Source organism: Sceloporus occidentalis, unplaced genomic scaffold (genome assembly GCF_023333645.1).
Source record: "Sceloporus occidentalis isolate IW3139 unplaced genomic scaffold, rSceOcc1.0.p SCAF_4, whole genome shotgun sequence".
In the NCBI taxonomy this organism is placed as follows: domain Eukaryota; kingdom Metazoa; phylum Chordata; class Lepidosauria; order Squamata; family Phrynosomatidae; genus Sceloporus; species Sceloporus occidentalis.
The window spans coordinates 58,519,237-58,533,208 of NW_028316984.1; the positions used below are offsets into that span (position 1 = coordinate 58,519,237).

The following is a 13,972-nucleotide window of genomic DNA, read 5'->3' on the forward strand; positions in this document are numbered from 1 at the left end:
TTGGGGAAACAAATCTTAATGATCACAGTCTAATGCTCATTTTGATTGCAGCCCTTGTTTTTCTGAAAACAGCTACCCCATCATTTATGAGAAGAAAGGGAAACCAGTCTCCTGTGAATAAAAGGATTTCCTCTTTTTCCCCTTATATATAGTTGTTTGCAATCCTGTTTGCCTAAATTATGGGACCTGCATTCAGCCAAATACATGTGCTTGTCCACATGGTTTCTTTGGAGCTCAGTTTGAGTCTGGTAAGGTAAAACAATATAATTCCAGTCAGGAAAATGTATTTTATTTTCTTCTCAATTATTTGTCATCTGTAACAATTATTTCATTTCAAACAAACTGTTTACCATTTGGCTAGAATGGTGTTTAGATGATGTATAGGTAATGTTTTAACTGAAGTGGTCAAATCATTCTCTTTTAAACAAGAGTGAAATGTGTGGGAAATATACAGTATTTTGTGTACCACTACAAATGGATTTGTAATTTGTAATTAACAGAACTTCAAAGAATATGTCAGCAAAATGTCACACAGAATAGTGTTTTATTATTCCACATCCCACTGCATTCCAAATTATATGAAAAAGCCTGATATTCATTCACATTAATCTAAATTCCGTGTAAATGAGAACAGCCAATAAGCTATTTTTCTGCTCCACCAGCTAGGAGCTTAAAAATCTCACTAACTAATTTGGTTTTATACCCATTGAAACAGACCTAGACAGGCTTTTTTAAAAATTATTATTCTGGATATCTCTGGTATAAATTGTTTGTTAGAAATGTGTGTATTTTGGTCCTAATCACAATACATTTTGCAGCCAAAACACACGTAACACATTTATTGCAGGAGTGCTTCGATCCTTATAAAACCAGGTCAATGTTTTGATAGATGTTTGAAACACTAAATATTTTCTGATATATTACTAGGGATGAGCAGCAGATGCCCTCTGTCCTGTTCATCTGTTAAATCTCTGCTTTACTTTGCTCTGCATCCCACTCTTCCTAGATTATAGAAATTTTTTTAGAAATGTTTTTCAATTGTAGAATGCTCAGTTTGCTATGGTTTGCAGGTACTTCAGTGGATGAATTTTTTTAAACGGCAATCTATTCTAATGACATGCAGATACTTGAGGAGAGGAAGAGGCAGCACCCAAATCATGAGATAAAGATTGCACTCCTTTAAATGGTTTCTCAATTTTTTGTTTACGGTCAATAGACCCGTCAAGGCATATGATAACGTAAAACATATAAATGGAAAGATTACATATAACATAAAAGCAATATAAAAAAGAAAGCTTTTATTAAAATGCAGAAAGTTGAGATTGAGAGTGAGGAATTGTTTCTGTAGGGTGGATTTTAGAATTTTTCCATGCTTAATGTTTGCATGATTAGAAGACATATTGCAGGAGTTATACTCCATGTTGACAAACATAGGCCTCATTCACCCTATGGAAATAAACTGATGTGGAACTGGTTTATTTCCATGAAGTTCACACTTGCCCCAACCATAATCAGTGCAGTTTGCAGGGAGGTGAGTGAAAAGCCCACTTAAACTGGTGCATTCATCACCTGATGTCTTAGCAGTTCTTTTTGTAAATCTCCAGTAGTGAGAATAAGTTATCGGATCGATTCGGATCATGTGGGACCCCCAAGTGCAGTCCTCCCCCCCTCCTCCTCCTCCTTTTCCTCCACCACCACCGCCACTGCCTACCTCCTTCTCCTTCCTCTTTTGGACCCAAATGTCCTCTTTTTCCAGGATGCCTCTTCCATTTCCACCTTCTGGTCCAGGAGGATTTTCAAAAAGGTCCTCCTTTGGACTAAGAAGCATGCCTTTATTTTTATAGGCAGGTTTTTTAGCTTGTATTTGGTCACATTCTACTTTTTCTTGAACCTCCTCCTTTTTTTGGCAGTGCCCCTTGTCCTCCTTGGTGGTGAGGATGTCTGGCTATAGTTTCCAGGGTGACCCGCATCCTCCTTTTCCAATTTCCAGCTTCTGGTCCAGGAGGGATGCTAAAAATATCTTCCTTTTTGAGCATTCTTCACAAGCCTCCCCCCCCCCCCCCCCGTCAGTGTGAATGACAAAGAGGATCAAAAGGCCACAGAGAGATTTGATCACCAAAATAACCTGATTTCTACACTGGATTATTTTGTAGTGTGAATCAGGCCATAGGGATCGACACGCTATGTGGCAAACTAGAATGGTGTGCTTTGCCCTCTGCCCTGCCAATGCAACTTTTCTCCTCCTTCTCAGACCTTAATTTGCTGAAATACTAAGTTAAGGAGACAAATGGGTGAGAAGTTTCTTTGTTTGTTTTGAATTGGAATTTACTGAACTTCATTGCTGGAATTTACTTATTAACTAAATTTTTTTAGTAAATGGCCTTACATCTGCTGGAAATAAAACATTTTACAAAGTTTGTATTTAGCAAGGGGCTACTGTTATATTACTGCCTAGGAGAACCAGCAAAGTGCCCATTGTACACAAGACTGATGCACAACAGAATCCAATGCACAATGAGACACTGGCTAGAGAGTGCTGGTGAGCATGTATTGGTACAGTCTAATGTGCATCAGGATATTCTTGGTAGTCTCCTGTTAAGCATTTTTGCAATTCACTAACAGGGTTCGTTAGCACCTGTGTTACATAGTTAAGTATGCATAAGGTTATGCAATGTAGACCACAATAGAAAATTCCAGCCCATGTCTTCTTCATTATTGGGCTGGAAAGAACTATTTTTAAAAAATGAATGTTTGTTTATCCAACCCCATGCCTTTGCACACTAAATTCTTAAGTGCACTGTCAGCACTGAACTTTCACAGTCTCTCCTAGCCTGCTTTTTTGCTGTTCTTATCATGGTCACAGAGAGCATCTCGTTTCTCCTTTTTGTAAAAGTCCCTGACAGGCAGATCATCTCAGTTGCTGACAGCTCATTTTCTTAAAGATAGAGGGGGGGGGGGGGTTGTGTCACAGAAACTGTGGCAGTATTTTTCTATTGTCCAATTAAAATAATAGCCCAAATGTTATGCAAACCATTTTTTTCTGAAGTTTTGGCCTGTTTTTATCATACACCAGCACTGTATTTTTTATATGAAACTCTTATGTATTTTTATCTTCTTAATCATAACTTATTCTTTATGTATACTTATTTGATTTATGAAGTGTAATAAATTCTACTTGCTGAAATTAGTGCTGAATTTGACCTGCCATCTTTCTCTTTCTTTTTGTTCCTGAGCCAATTAGCCAATAACCAACTGAATACTGATAGAGTGGAAAACACCACTGGTATACTTCTGCTAGTGTTTTGGGCATTAACTAGTTCCAGTTCCATGCCTTTCCAACCTTGTTTGATACCAAAAACTGATGTATATCAATGCTGTAATACTGTCTTTATCCCCTGATGATTCAGCAGAAGTAAATGGTGCAGCAGGTCGGCAAAAGATAAAGCATCACAGATTTTTAACTGATGGGTTCTAGCAACCCTTGCAACAAATGGTAGATCTGAGTTTCTAAGCAAGCAATTCCATCTAGACTATCTCATAGTCAGTGTTCCAGTTCCCTATATCTCATTGCAATAACTATTAGAACCACACAAGTAGATTTGTAGAAGGCAAATGTTCTCCTCTTGTCTACTCCCACTCACAGGGATCTTTTCTCAGCCTTGGACTGCCAAGATGAAGCAAAACTAGTAGGACCAACTAAATCCAAATTAATCCTTCCTATGTCAAAGAACACCTGTGGTGCTGACAAGGTTTCTGCTCCCTTCAGCTGCATTTGACACTGTGCAAGCAGAGAATGATTTTGCAAAAAAGGTACATCTGCTCACACTTCCTTTTCTTTCCTCTTTTCTTTTCTTTAGCTTTTTGCCATCCTCTTTGTAAGAACAATAGCTGATGTATGCAAAACAATGTGTGTTCCTGCATGGAAAGTTATGTTGGAAGAAGATGTCAGAAAATTAAGTTTTTCACTTCTCTTTAACTTTCCAAGTTTTTCCTGCCTCAGAAATATGTTGTCACCTAGGGAGGGTTTACTATTATATGCATGTTAAACAGGACATTTAGCTTGGATTAATGTACTAATCTTCCATTTTGATATTATGTCACGTATAGCAGTAGCCTTACTATCAAAGGCAGTACATCCCATTAGTAGAGCTTTTCTTATGCCATGTCTCTGTGTATTATGGCACTATCGTCGCATCAAAGAAAGGAAAGAGTTTAAGCCTATTTTGTTCTGATCTTGCCCGAGTATATATTGAAATTCCTGCCAACTTAACTTGAGCAAATCTGTAGTGTTAGATGAGCTAATTAAATGGTATTAACCTAGTTGGAAAAATTATTAAAATTATTAAAGGCCAATCCACAGCCACTGAATGAGAGACCATTTGAAATGTCACTGCACTATCCTTCTAGACTTATTAATACAGTTAGTTAATAAAGTTTTTTGCTTTGCTTCTTTGTTCCTATCAGTCATAGCTCTCTCAGCACCTTAGCATATCTCTTCATATTTGATACCACAGCCACTGAATGAGAGGGGGTTTATTCTTTTGGCAGTTGTACAAATTCCACACCAGTTCCCTTTGCCTGCCACATGGGGAATTTAAGACAGGTAGAAATTCATTCTCCTCATACTCCTTGACTTACACATATAACAATCCAAAAGAGGCAAGGAGGGAGCTGTGAAGAAACCACATGTGGCATGAAAAGGCTATCCATTTCCAAAACACTTTATCTTTCACACAAAGAACAGAAAGCAGTTCAAACTTTCCTTCCAGCAATGCAAGCTGTCTCCTTCCCCATATTACCTTGTTACTCTCTTCAACAAAATGCGCAATGTAGCACAATTCTTGCCTGGTTGCAAAATACACAACCAAAATAGCAGGACATGGCTAAAGGAGCCTGGCAGAATGAAACAGTAGGGAGAGGAGAGAGAGAGAGAGAGAGAATGCCTTATGTTTGCCATCTTGTTGTTAAGGTTAAGGTACATTAGAAAAGTGCTGTTTCTACTTTAAAAATATATTACTACCATTTCTCAAAGCAGACTGTTGGGGGGTTGCAGAGAGGATTCAGTTAGCAATGACTACAATTTTTAAAACTCTTTCTCACATTTGTCTAACTGTATCTACCTGCACATTATTGCTTCTGTCAATTTACACTACTTTCAAAGTATTTACAGAAAGTTTTTTTCTGAATTGCCTGTAGGCATTTTTGAAGTAGGTAGACAACTAGTTCTGTAAAGTGTACAGAAGTTCTTAGAATGTGCATTGTAATTCCAATATGTGTGCCTTTCTGTGTATAAAACCTCTCATAAAACCACTTATTCATTATACCACATATTGGTGTGTCTGTGTAGAGTCAGGAAAAAATGCATGTTATGAGCAAATGAAAGTGACAAAACCTAAAGAAAAAAAGGAAAAACCTGGGTGAGGGCTCTTACCTGCTGTTTCTTTGTTTATCCTGCAACATTTTCACAGCCTTCCATTTATATGTTTGTCATCACAAATAATGCATCTAGCATTCCATAAGAAACCAACCTAAATACCCTAAAAGTGATAGATAAGGTAAGGGGGTACTTGCAATAGGGGGTACTTGCAATAGGGACCCCCAATCCGGGAATGGAGTTCTGCCAACCAGTTCTGGATAGTCACACTTCTCCTGAAGGACTCTGTTCACAGTCTGGGGGTCCTCCTAGACTTGTATCTCCATCTGACAGCTCATATGGATGCGGCGGTCAGGAGCACTTGCTATCAGCTTCCTGGGGCGGGAAGACCTTGAAACACTGGTACGTGCGCTGGTAACCTCTCGTGCATTACATGGGACTATCTTTGTGTTAAGTTTGGAAACTTTGATTGGTACAGAATATGGCATCCAAGCTGCTTATTGGCACACCTAGATCTGCCCACATCACACCACTTTTAAAATCCCTTCACTGGCTGCCTATTAGTTTCCAGGCAAGATACAAAGTATTGGTTTTAACTTTTAAAGCCCTACATGGCTTGGGTCCTGACTTCTTGCAGGAGCACCTTCTCCCATATCATCCTCCCCACACTCTTTGTTCTGCTGGGAAGAATCTGCTTCAACCTAAGAGGACTAGACTTTCTGCAGTGATGCAGCAATCCTTTTCAGTAGCTGCTCCTAGACTCTGGAACAATGTGCCAGATGAGATCCATCAGGTTACCACCTTGGAAACCTTTAAGAAGGCTATTAAGATGGATCTCTTCCAGCAGGCCTTTCCAGACTAGAACATCCTTGTTGACCTGCCTCACCCTCCATCTCCTTTTTTTCCCCTCCCATTATCTTCCATCTTTATGTTTTACTCTACCTGGACTCTGCTTGAAATTTTTTTACTTCATTTTAATTTTTATTCTACACTAATTCTTTTTTTTTTAACTTTTCTTCTTGGTTTAATCTCTTTTTAGCGTTTATTATGTTTTTATGACGGGGGAGGGATGGGGATTTTGGAATTTTTAATGCATTTCTCCTTTAACTGTATCTTGTTTTACTGCTGTAAAATGCTTGGATTCCTCGAGATTTAGCGGAATACAAATAAAAAAATTACAGCTGATTTGGGAAGCTCTTTGGGTCAACCCTGGTTAGTATTTGGATGGGAGACTAAGGGTAGTCTATCCTGCTAGGAGCAGCTGATCAGTTATTTTCTACATGCTTTTATATGTAACATGTAACTCCACCCCAACGGTTTTGTTTTCCTCAACAGACCACAATTTTGTTACATCTCTAGGTTCTGTACTACATGGCATGGATGAAATGTTCTGCTACCTGACAACAACTATTGCTCCCAGGTAGAGAAAGTCAAATAGATATATCTCATTTCATTCATAAAACTCATGAATGCAGAAATGTTTTTAATTATTCTGGAAATAATTGACCACTTCCCCCATCCCACCCATCAGATGCACAGGACTCTTTGGGAGGGTGTGCTTTAGAAGAAAAAACACATCTAAATGACAGTAACCTCTAACCCTGTTAAATATGCTGAGCTGAATCCTTTGAATAACTTTTGGAAGTGTATTAACCTCTACTTTGCATCTTTGAAAGGTTTTGAATTGGTCAATTTTTATTCTAAATGGGCATGCTTAGATTGTGCACATACTCTTTCAGAGCACATATTTTTCAAGGACAAAGGAAGGCTAGCCCCTTTGATACTGTGAGGAATGTTTTGCTCCAGCCATATTTTCTCCATCTGTACATCTACAGAAATATATTCAGTGTTCTGCTCATGGAAGATGGTTTTATATGCCTCCAGCTGTTTTAAACTGTTTCAGAGTTCTCTGACATGTTTACATTGTTTGAAATTAGTATGCAAAGGGATATTGTAGTCCCTTTAAGATTATCTGAAAGAAAGCAGTTGGCAGCATGAGCTTTTGTAGACTTGAGCCTACCTCCTCAGATGCATGTTATTTACCAAATGTATTAGCTGGAAGGCAGATCCGTTAATAAGGATTCAGCCTGTATTAGATGGGGTTCCACTCCCCTTAAAGACACAGGTTCATTGTTTGGATGTACTCCTGGACTCAGCTTTGAATCTAGAAGCCCAGCTTTCTCTGATCTTCGAGAGTACTTTTGCACATTTAAAGCTTGTGCACTAACTGTGCCAGATCCTTCAGGTGCGAATCTGGCCACGGTGGTACATTCCTTAGTTACATCCCATTTGGACTACTGTACCACACTTGAAGAATTTTTGGAAACTTCATCTAGTCCAAACAGCTGCAGCCAAACCGTTAACTGGGGCAGATTACAGAGACCATACAACTACCCTGTTGAAACAGCTTGGCTGTTTGTTAGTTTGTTTTCAGGCACAATTCAAAATTTTATGACATATAAAGCCATATATAGCTCAGATCCAGGTTTTTTGGCAGACCATCTCTTCCAGGCCCAGGCTCTGAGACCACCAGGAGAGGCTCTTTTCTCAGTCCCACCACCATCACAAGCACAGTTAATGGGGATGTGAGAGAGGGCCTTTATGATGGATGTCCTTAGACTCTGGAAGTCCATTCCCAGGGAGGCCAGAATGACTCTATCTTTGTTGTCTTTCCATTGACAGGCTAAACATTTTTTATTCAGACAGGCTTTTAAAAAAATTTTTTATAAAGAATGGGTAGGGGATGCTGCACTGTTTTAAACTGAATTGTTTTTAACAGTTATTTGATATTTTTAAATTGCATTTTATTTTTTTAACTTGTGGTTTGAATAAGTTAATAGTGTGACTAATTTAATTCTATTGTAATGTTCACTTTTAATGTGTTTTTAGTTGTATTGTTTTTCTAAATTGTAAGCCACTTTGAGTCCTAATTTTGGGAGTAAAGTAGGATAACAATAATCACCATAATCATAATATTTAACTGAAGGCAGAATCATTTGCCAAATTTGCATTTTCAGTTTTGACAAGAGTAATACTTGAACGAGCTAAGGATATGTCAAAATTTAGCAATTGCTATTGAGGGGTTGTAAGAAATCATTAGTAACATAAGCTACCTTTTGAAGGCTCCAAGGCTGGCTGTACAAATGCTGGAAATGTTGTTATGGAACATAAGCACTGTAGGCTGAAAAGGTCATGGAGGTCAGTCAGAATCAGTGTAATCTTCAGAGTTACAGTAAAACACTTCTATTGGAAAAATGCCCTCCAGTATCCTTTTGAGATTTTGCAATGGGAATCAGGACCTCAGTGGACTTGGATAATAAATCAAGTTCACTGAGTTTTTACAAGATGGGAATCAGGTTGCTCAGCCTATCTGTAGCAATAATCATGTGCTATGGCCACAATCCAAAGAACAGATAAGAGCACTTTAGTACTGTTGGAATGCACTCAGCGGATTTGCTGCAGACAGAAAGGATGGATATGGCTCCCCTGCCATCTAGCTAAGCATTTTTGCAAGATTTAGGTAATATATAAATGCAGAAGTCATTAACAGTACAATCTCAATGCTAGGTTTCAGCACTCCAACAAGACTGGCATGCTCTAATATTGCTTAAACTTTGCTGGGTTTCTTCCAACAGTAGTAGATGTTGGAGAGAAGGAAAATAAACTGTTCTCCCTGTCTTCCTCTGCATCTTTCCTTTTAAAACCCACAATGGCCATTTGTTTGAACACAGTTCCTGTGCTCCCATGCATGTTGTTTCCCACTTTCCCACACTCCAATGTTGTCATTCTGAGGAGTATGGAAAGATCTGCTGGGTTAGAGGCAGGACTCAAGATCAAATCTCTTCCTCTGAGATTGCAAGGGTATCTCCAGCCCTGGACAGATTTCTAACTATCCTACAGCTTCCAGGATTCCATCACATGGTCCGTAGGACTACAGTCTGAGACAAAGATTACATCACATAAGTATTGTCAGCATTACATAAATATAAACCAGTTTAGTTATGCCAGATCCCTCCGTTGTGAAACCAATTGTTCAGTGGGTCTTACAGTTTTGTGTGATGGTCAGTTAATGTTATACCTACCCAATCAAATGCGATAGAAAGAGGAGTTTGTGTGTCCTCGTGAGACATTTGGCTGCAGTATAAAGTGCACTTTTTCAATCTATTATAAAGTGGAAGTTCTTGTGCAATGATGTCTATGGTTTCATAGAGCCTCAGTGGGAACAACAAGCAGCACTCAGCTGAGAGTCAGGACGCTGAACCTTCCCCTTTTCTCTCCCCTCACCATTGGCAGCAGACTGGCAGTGAGAAGGATGTGGCTAGAGCAACACCTGGGACTCCAAGCAGAGGCCTCTTAGCCACCCCTCCTTCCACCATCCTCAGATGCTGGGATGTCAGGCAGAGCTTTCCAAAGTCACCCTTCTTTATCTGTTAGATCCCGCATATCTTCTGCTGGTCAGGCAATGTTATCTAGCACTGTCTGCTTTTATTTCTCTGTTCTTGTCATTGCTACACTTTCTCCTGTTGATTACTGGATGTTCAAATCTTTCCTTCCCATGGCTCCACGCATTTCCCCTAATCTGATCCCTATTTGACCTCTTCCTATCTCCCAGCTTCCATTCTTTGGTTGACTCTGGAACTGTCGCTCTGTTGCTTCGAAAGTGACAGCAATTCATGATCTTTTTTCTCCCTAGATTATTACTCTTCTTGCTTTTACTGAAACCTGGCTCCTGGCCCATGATACTGCTACCTCTGCTGCCCTTTCTTTTGGCGGTCTTTCTTTCACCCACACAAGCCGCCCTGAGGGTCAAGGAGGAGAGGTCGGTATCTTATTATCTAATTCCTGCCAGTTTCAAGTTCTTTCTTTCCCTCCTAAGCTATTGTTTCTCCTTGTTTGAGTCTCACTTTATTAGACTCTTTTTTTCTCTACAGCTGCGGGTGGCAGTCATCTATTCAACTGGTCCAGGAAGCCTGCAGTCTTGGTTTCACTTTTGATTCTTCTTTCTCTTTAATCCCCCACATCCAGGTCACAGGTGGATTCTTTCTTTACAACATTTCCAAAATCCACCCATTTCTCTCAACCTCCACTGCCAAGACTCTGGTCCATGCCCTCGTGGTCTCCTGACTAGATTATTGCAACCTCCTTCTGCCAGGGCTTCCTCTCTCTCATCTTCGTCCTTTAATTTCCATTCAGCATTCAGCAGCACGCATCATCACATCTACACACCGCTTTGACCATGTTTCTCCTTTATTATCATCTCTTCACTGGCTCCCCTTTCCCTTCCATATCCAGTATAAGCTTCTGTTGTTAACTTTTAAAGCCCTGCATGGGCTGGCCCCTCTTTATTTATCTGAACTTCTTTCTCCTCACATTCCCACTCGTACCCTCTGTTCTAGTAGCCAAGGTCTGCTGTCCCAGCCTAGGATCTCTACTGCCCTATCCTGGATTCATCCCTTTTCACTTGCTACCCCTCACTCCTGGAACCTTCTCCCACGAACATGGGTCATCACTTCATTAATGACTTTTAAATCTGAGTTGAAGACCACCCTGTTCAGGGAAGTGTTCCCAGGCACTGTGTGAATGTTTATCTGATATTTTATTAGATAGTGGATGTTGATGTTTTAATTGTTGCCTGCTTTTTTAACTAATTCTATTTTATATTGCTACCTATTTTTTATATGTATTTTGTAGATTGTACGCCATTGGCAGGTTTTATATTTTTATTGATTTGATTATTTGTATGTAAAGCGCTGTGTACATTTACAGCGCTATAGAAATAATAATAATAATAATAATAATAATAATAATAATAAGTGATAATGCTTGATAAAGTGGAAGTGAGCAGGAAAAGAAAACCGCATAAGAGATGAATTGATTCAATAAAGGAAGCCAGAGCCTTGAGCTAGCAACATCTGAGTAGGGCTGATTATGGAAGTCTCTCTTCCATAGGGTTGCCATAAATCAAAGCAAATAATACATGGGTCCCAAAAGGCCTCAGGCCTACATCTGCAGTTCCATTCATACACTTATACTTGGGAACATATCCCTATGAACTTCTAAACAGACAATACTTGGTTGTACACTTGCTACAATCCAGAATCCACTTCTTAGGGAGTAAGCCCATTAAAAGCAGTAGAACATTCTTTCCAGTAATCATGCAAAGCCTTGTACTGCAAATTTCTCAGAAAGCAAAGGAATTTTTTAAAAAAAAAGTTCACTGAAAAGTTTTTTTAAAATTTCATTTAATTTTGTCATAAATGATACTGATACAAATGAATATGTGTTGTAATATTTGTGGTCCAGGTTAAGCTGGCTACAATGTGCTAAACTAACTATATAGGTGGTCCCCTCCCATCTGTAATGAGCAACAGATGGATTTGCTCAACTGCCATTTCTTTTTCCACCAGATACTGACAATATTGTACTTGTCACTGTCTGGTCTGGTACCATGTAGTTCTAACTTGAGATTAAGTTGTGTTAAACTTGGTGAGACATGCATCAGAGGATAACAAGCAGAATTTATAAACTAGTGTCCAATTAATCCACAATAGTTGCTTCTGGAGAAGAATAGTCAGCATGTTGCCAGACCAAGACCAGAAACTGTGAGTTTATAAAATAGGAACAGGAACTACTAAGTGCCTTTTCTATTCCATACATATAAGCAGGAAGAGATGCTCTCAGCTGGTTCCTGCAAACATAGTTTACAATATGGGCACTATTGTTCCCTGTGGGGAAGAAGAACATGGAAGAAAATACCATGGCTTCACTCTCCCTGGCACAGAGAACCGGGGAGAGGAATGAAGCCAAGGACACATTTTCTGTTGCAGCCATGCAATGATGAAAGCAAGGATACTCCAAGCATTCTCCCTCCCTTGTATTATCCAATGAAAGTCTCTCTAGGTCACCCAAGTACCCAAACTAATTATGGCTTCCTAGATCAAGCTACATCATTGTAACTTGTGTCAGTAGGTCAAAAAATATGACAGGGCATGACACACTCTGTGATCTTTATTCATATCTTCACCAGGATGCAGATAGAAAGAGAGAGAGAGAGATTGAGGCTAATGGGTATATACAAGCCCAGCTCCACCTAGGGCATGTGCTAGTTAATTTTTTTTACTGCTAAAGAAATCATCAGTCTGTTTTATGATTCTTTTAACTGTTATATATATTTGTAGCACTACTTTCCTCTATACGGTATCAATTCCATGTGAAAGAACCACATTACAATAATAATAATAATAATAATAATAATAATAATAAAATCTTTATTTATATTTCCCACCTCTCCCCATGGATCGAGGCGGAAGTACAACACACAAAATCAGCATTACAACAAGCACAAATTATCTAAAATTACATCAATTAATGAACAAGACAAATTCATAAAATTAATACAGTCCATACCTATATAAAATTAGTGGAAGATAGCGTATTACCGAGTTTCCATTATGGTGGATCAAATGGATAAGCCCGTCAGAAGAGATCCATCTTAAGTGCTTTCTTAAAAGCATCTAGGGTGTTGATGCGACAGAGCTCCTCCGGCAGGTTGTTCCAAAGTCTGGGGGCAGCAGCAGTAAATATCCTGTCATAGGTCGATTTCAGTCTGATTTTTGGGTACTCTAGTAATATCTTTCCAGATGTTCTGAGTGTGCGGGGTGGATTGTGTAGGGAGAGGCATTCCTTCAAGTAACTTGGGCCTGAGCCATGTAGGGCTTTAAAGGTTATAAACAACACTTTGTATTGGGCCCGGAAGCTGATCAGTAGCCAGTGTAAAGAATTTAATATCAGTGTGATATGTTCTGATCTAGATGTTTTAGTGATCAATCTGGCCGCAGCATTTTGAATCAATTGAAGCTTCCGGGTTTGGTACAAAGGTAGCCCCATGTAGAGTGCATTACAGAAATCGAAATGAAAAGTGACTAGCGCATATACCACTGTTTCAAGGTCCTCCTGGGCCAGGTAAAGACGCAGCTGGTGTATCAATCGAAGTTGGTGCCAAGCACTCCTGGATATCGCCTCCTCCTGAGATGACAACTGTAAAGACAAATCCAGAAGCACGCCTAAACTGTGAACTTCGTCCTTCAGGGGAAGTGTGACCCCATCCAGGTCTGGATGGCAGATCTCTTCCCTGGACCAGGGGTACCTATCACTAGTACCTCTGTTTTCTCTGGATTCAACTTGAGTTTGTTTTCCCTCATCCAACACATTACCGACCAAAGGAAGGCATTCAGAGGCGAAATGCCATCCTTGGTCACTGCTTCAGTCGGAGGCATGGAGAGATAGATTTGGGTGTCATCAGCGTACTCATAACACCAAGCCCCATGTCTCCGGATGACCTCACCCAGCGGCTTTGTGTAAATGTTGAAAAGCATAGGGGATAGGATGGCGCCTTGAGGGATGTCAGATGTCAGCTCTCTCTTATGAGAGCAACTATCCCTCAGCATCACCATCTGGAACCTGCCCAAAAGGTAGGAACGAAACCACTGGAGTACTGTGCCTCAGATACCTAACTCCCTCAGGCGCCCCAGAAGGATCCATGGTCTATGGTATTGAATGCCACTGAGATGTCCAAGAGCACCAGCTCTTCCCCTGTCA

At 39.7% G+C, this 13,972-nt stretch overlaps 1 pseudogene; it reads left to right on the plus strand.

Annotated features, from left to right (window-relative positions):
- The window catches only part of LOC149313892 (von Willebrand factor D and EGF domain-containing protein-like), a 349,914-nt pseudogene that overhangs the window by 286,841 nt on the left and 49,101 nt on the right, over window positions 1–13,972 (plus strand).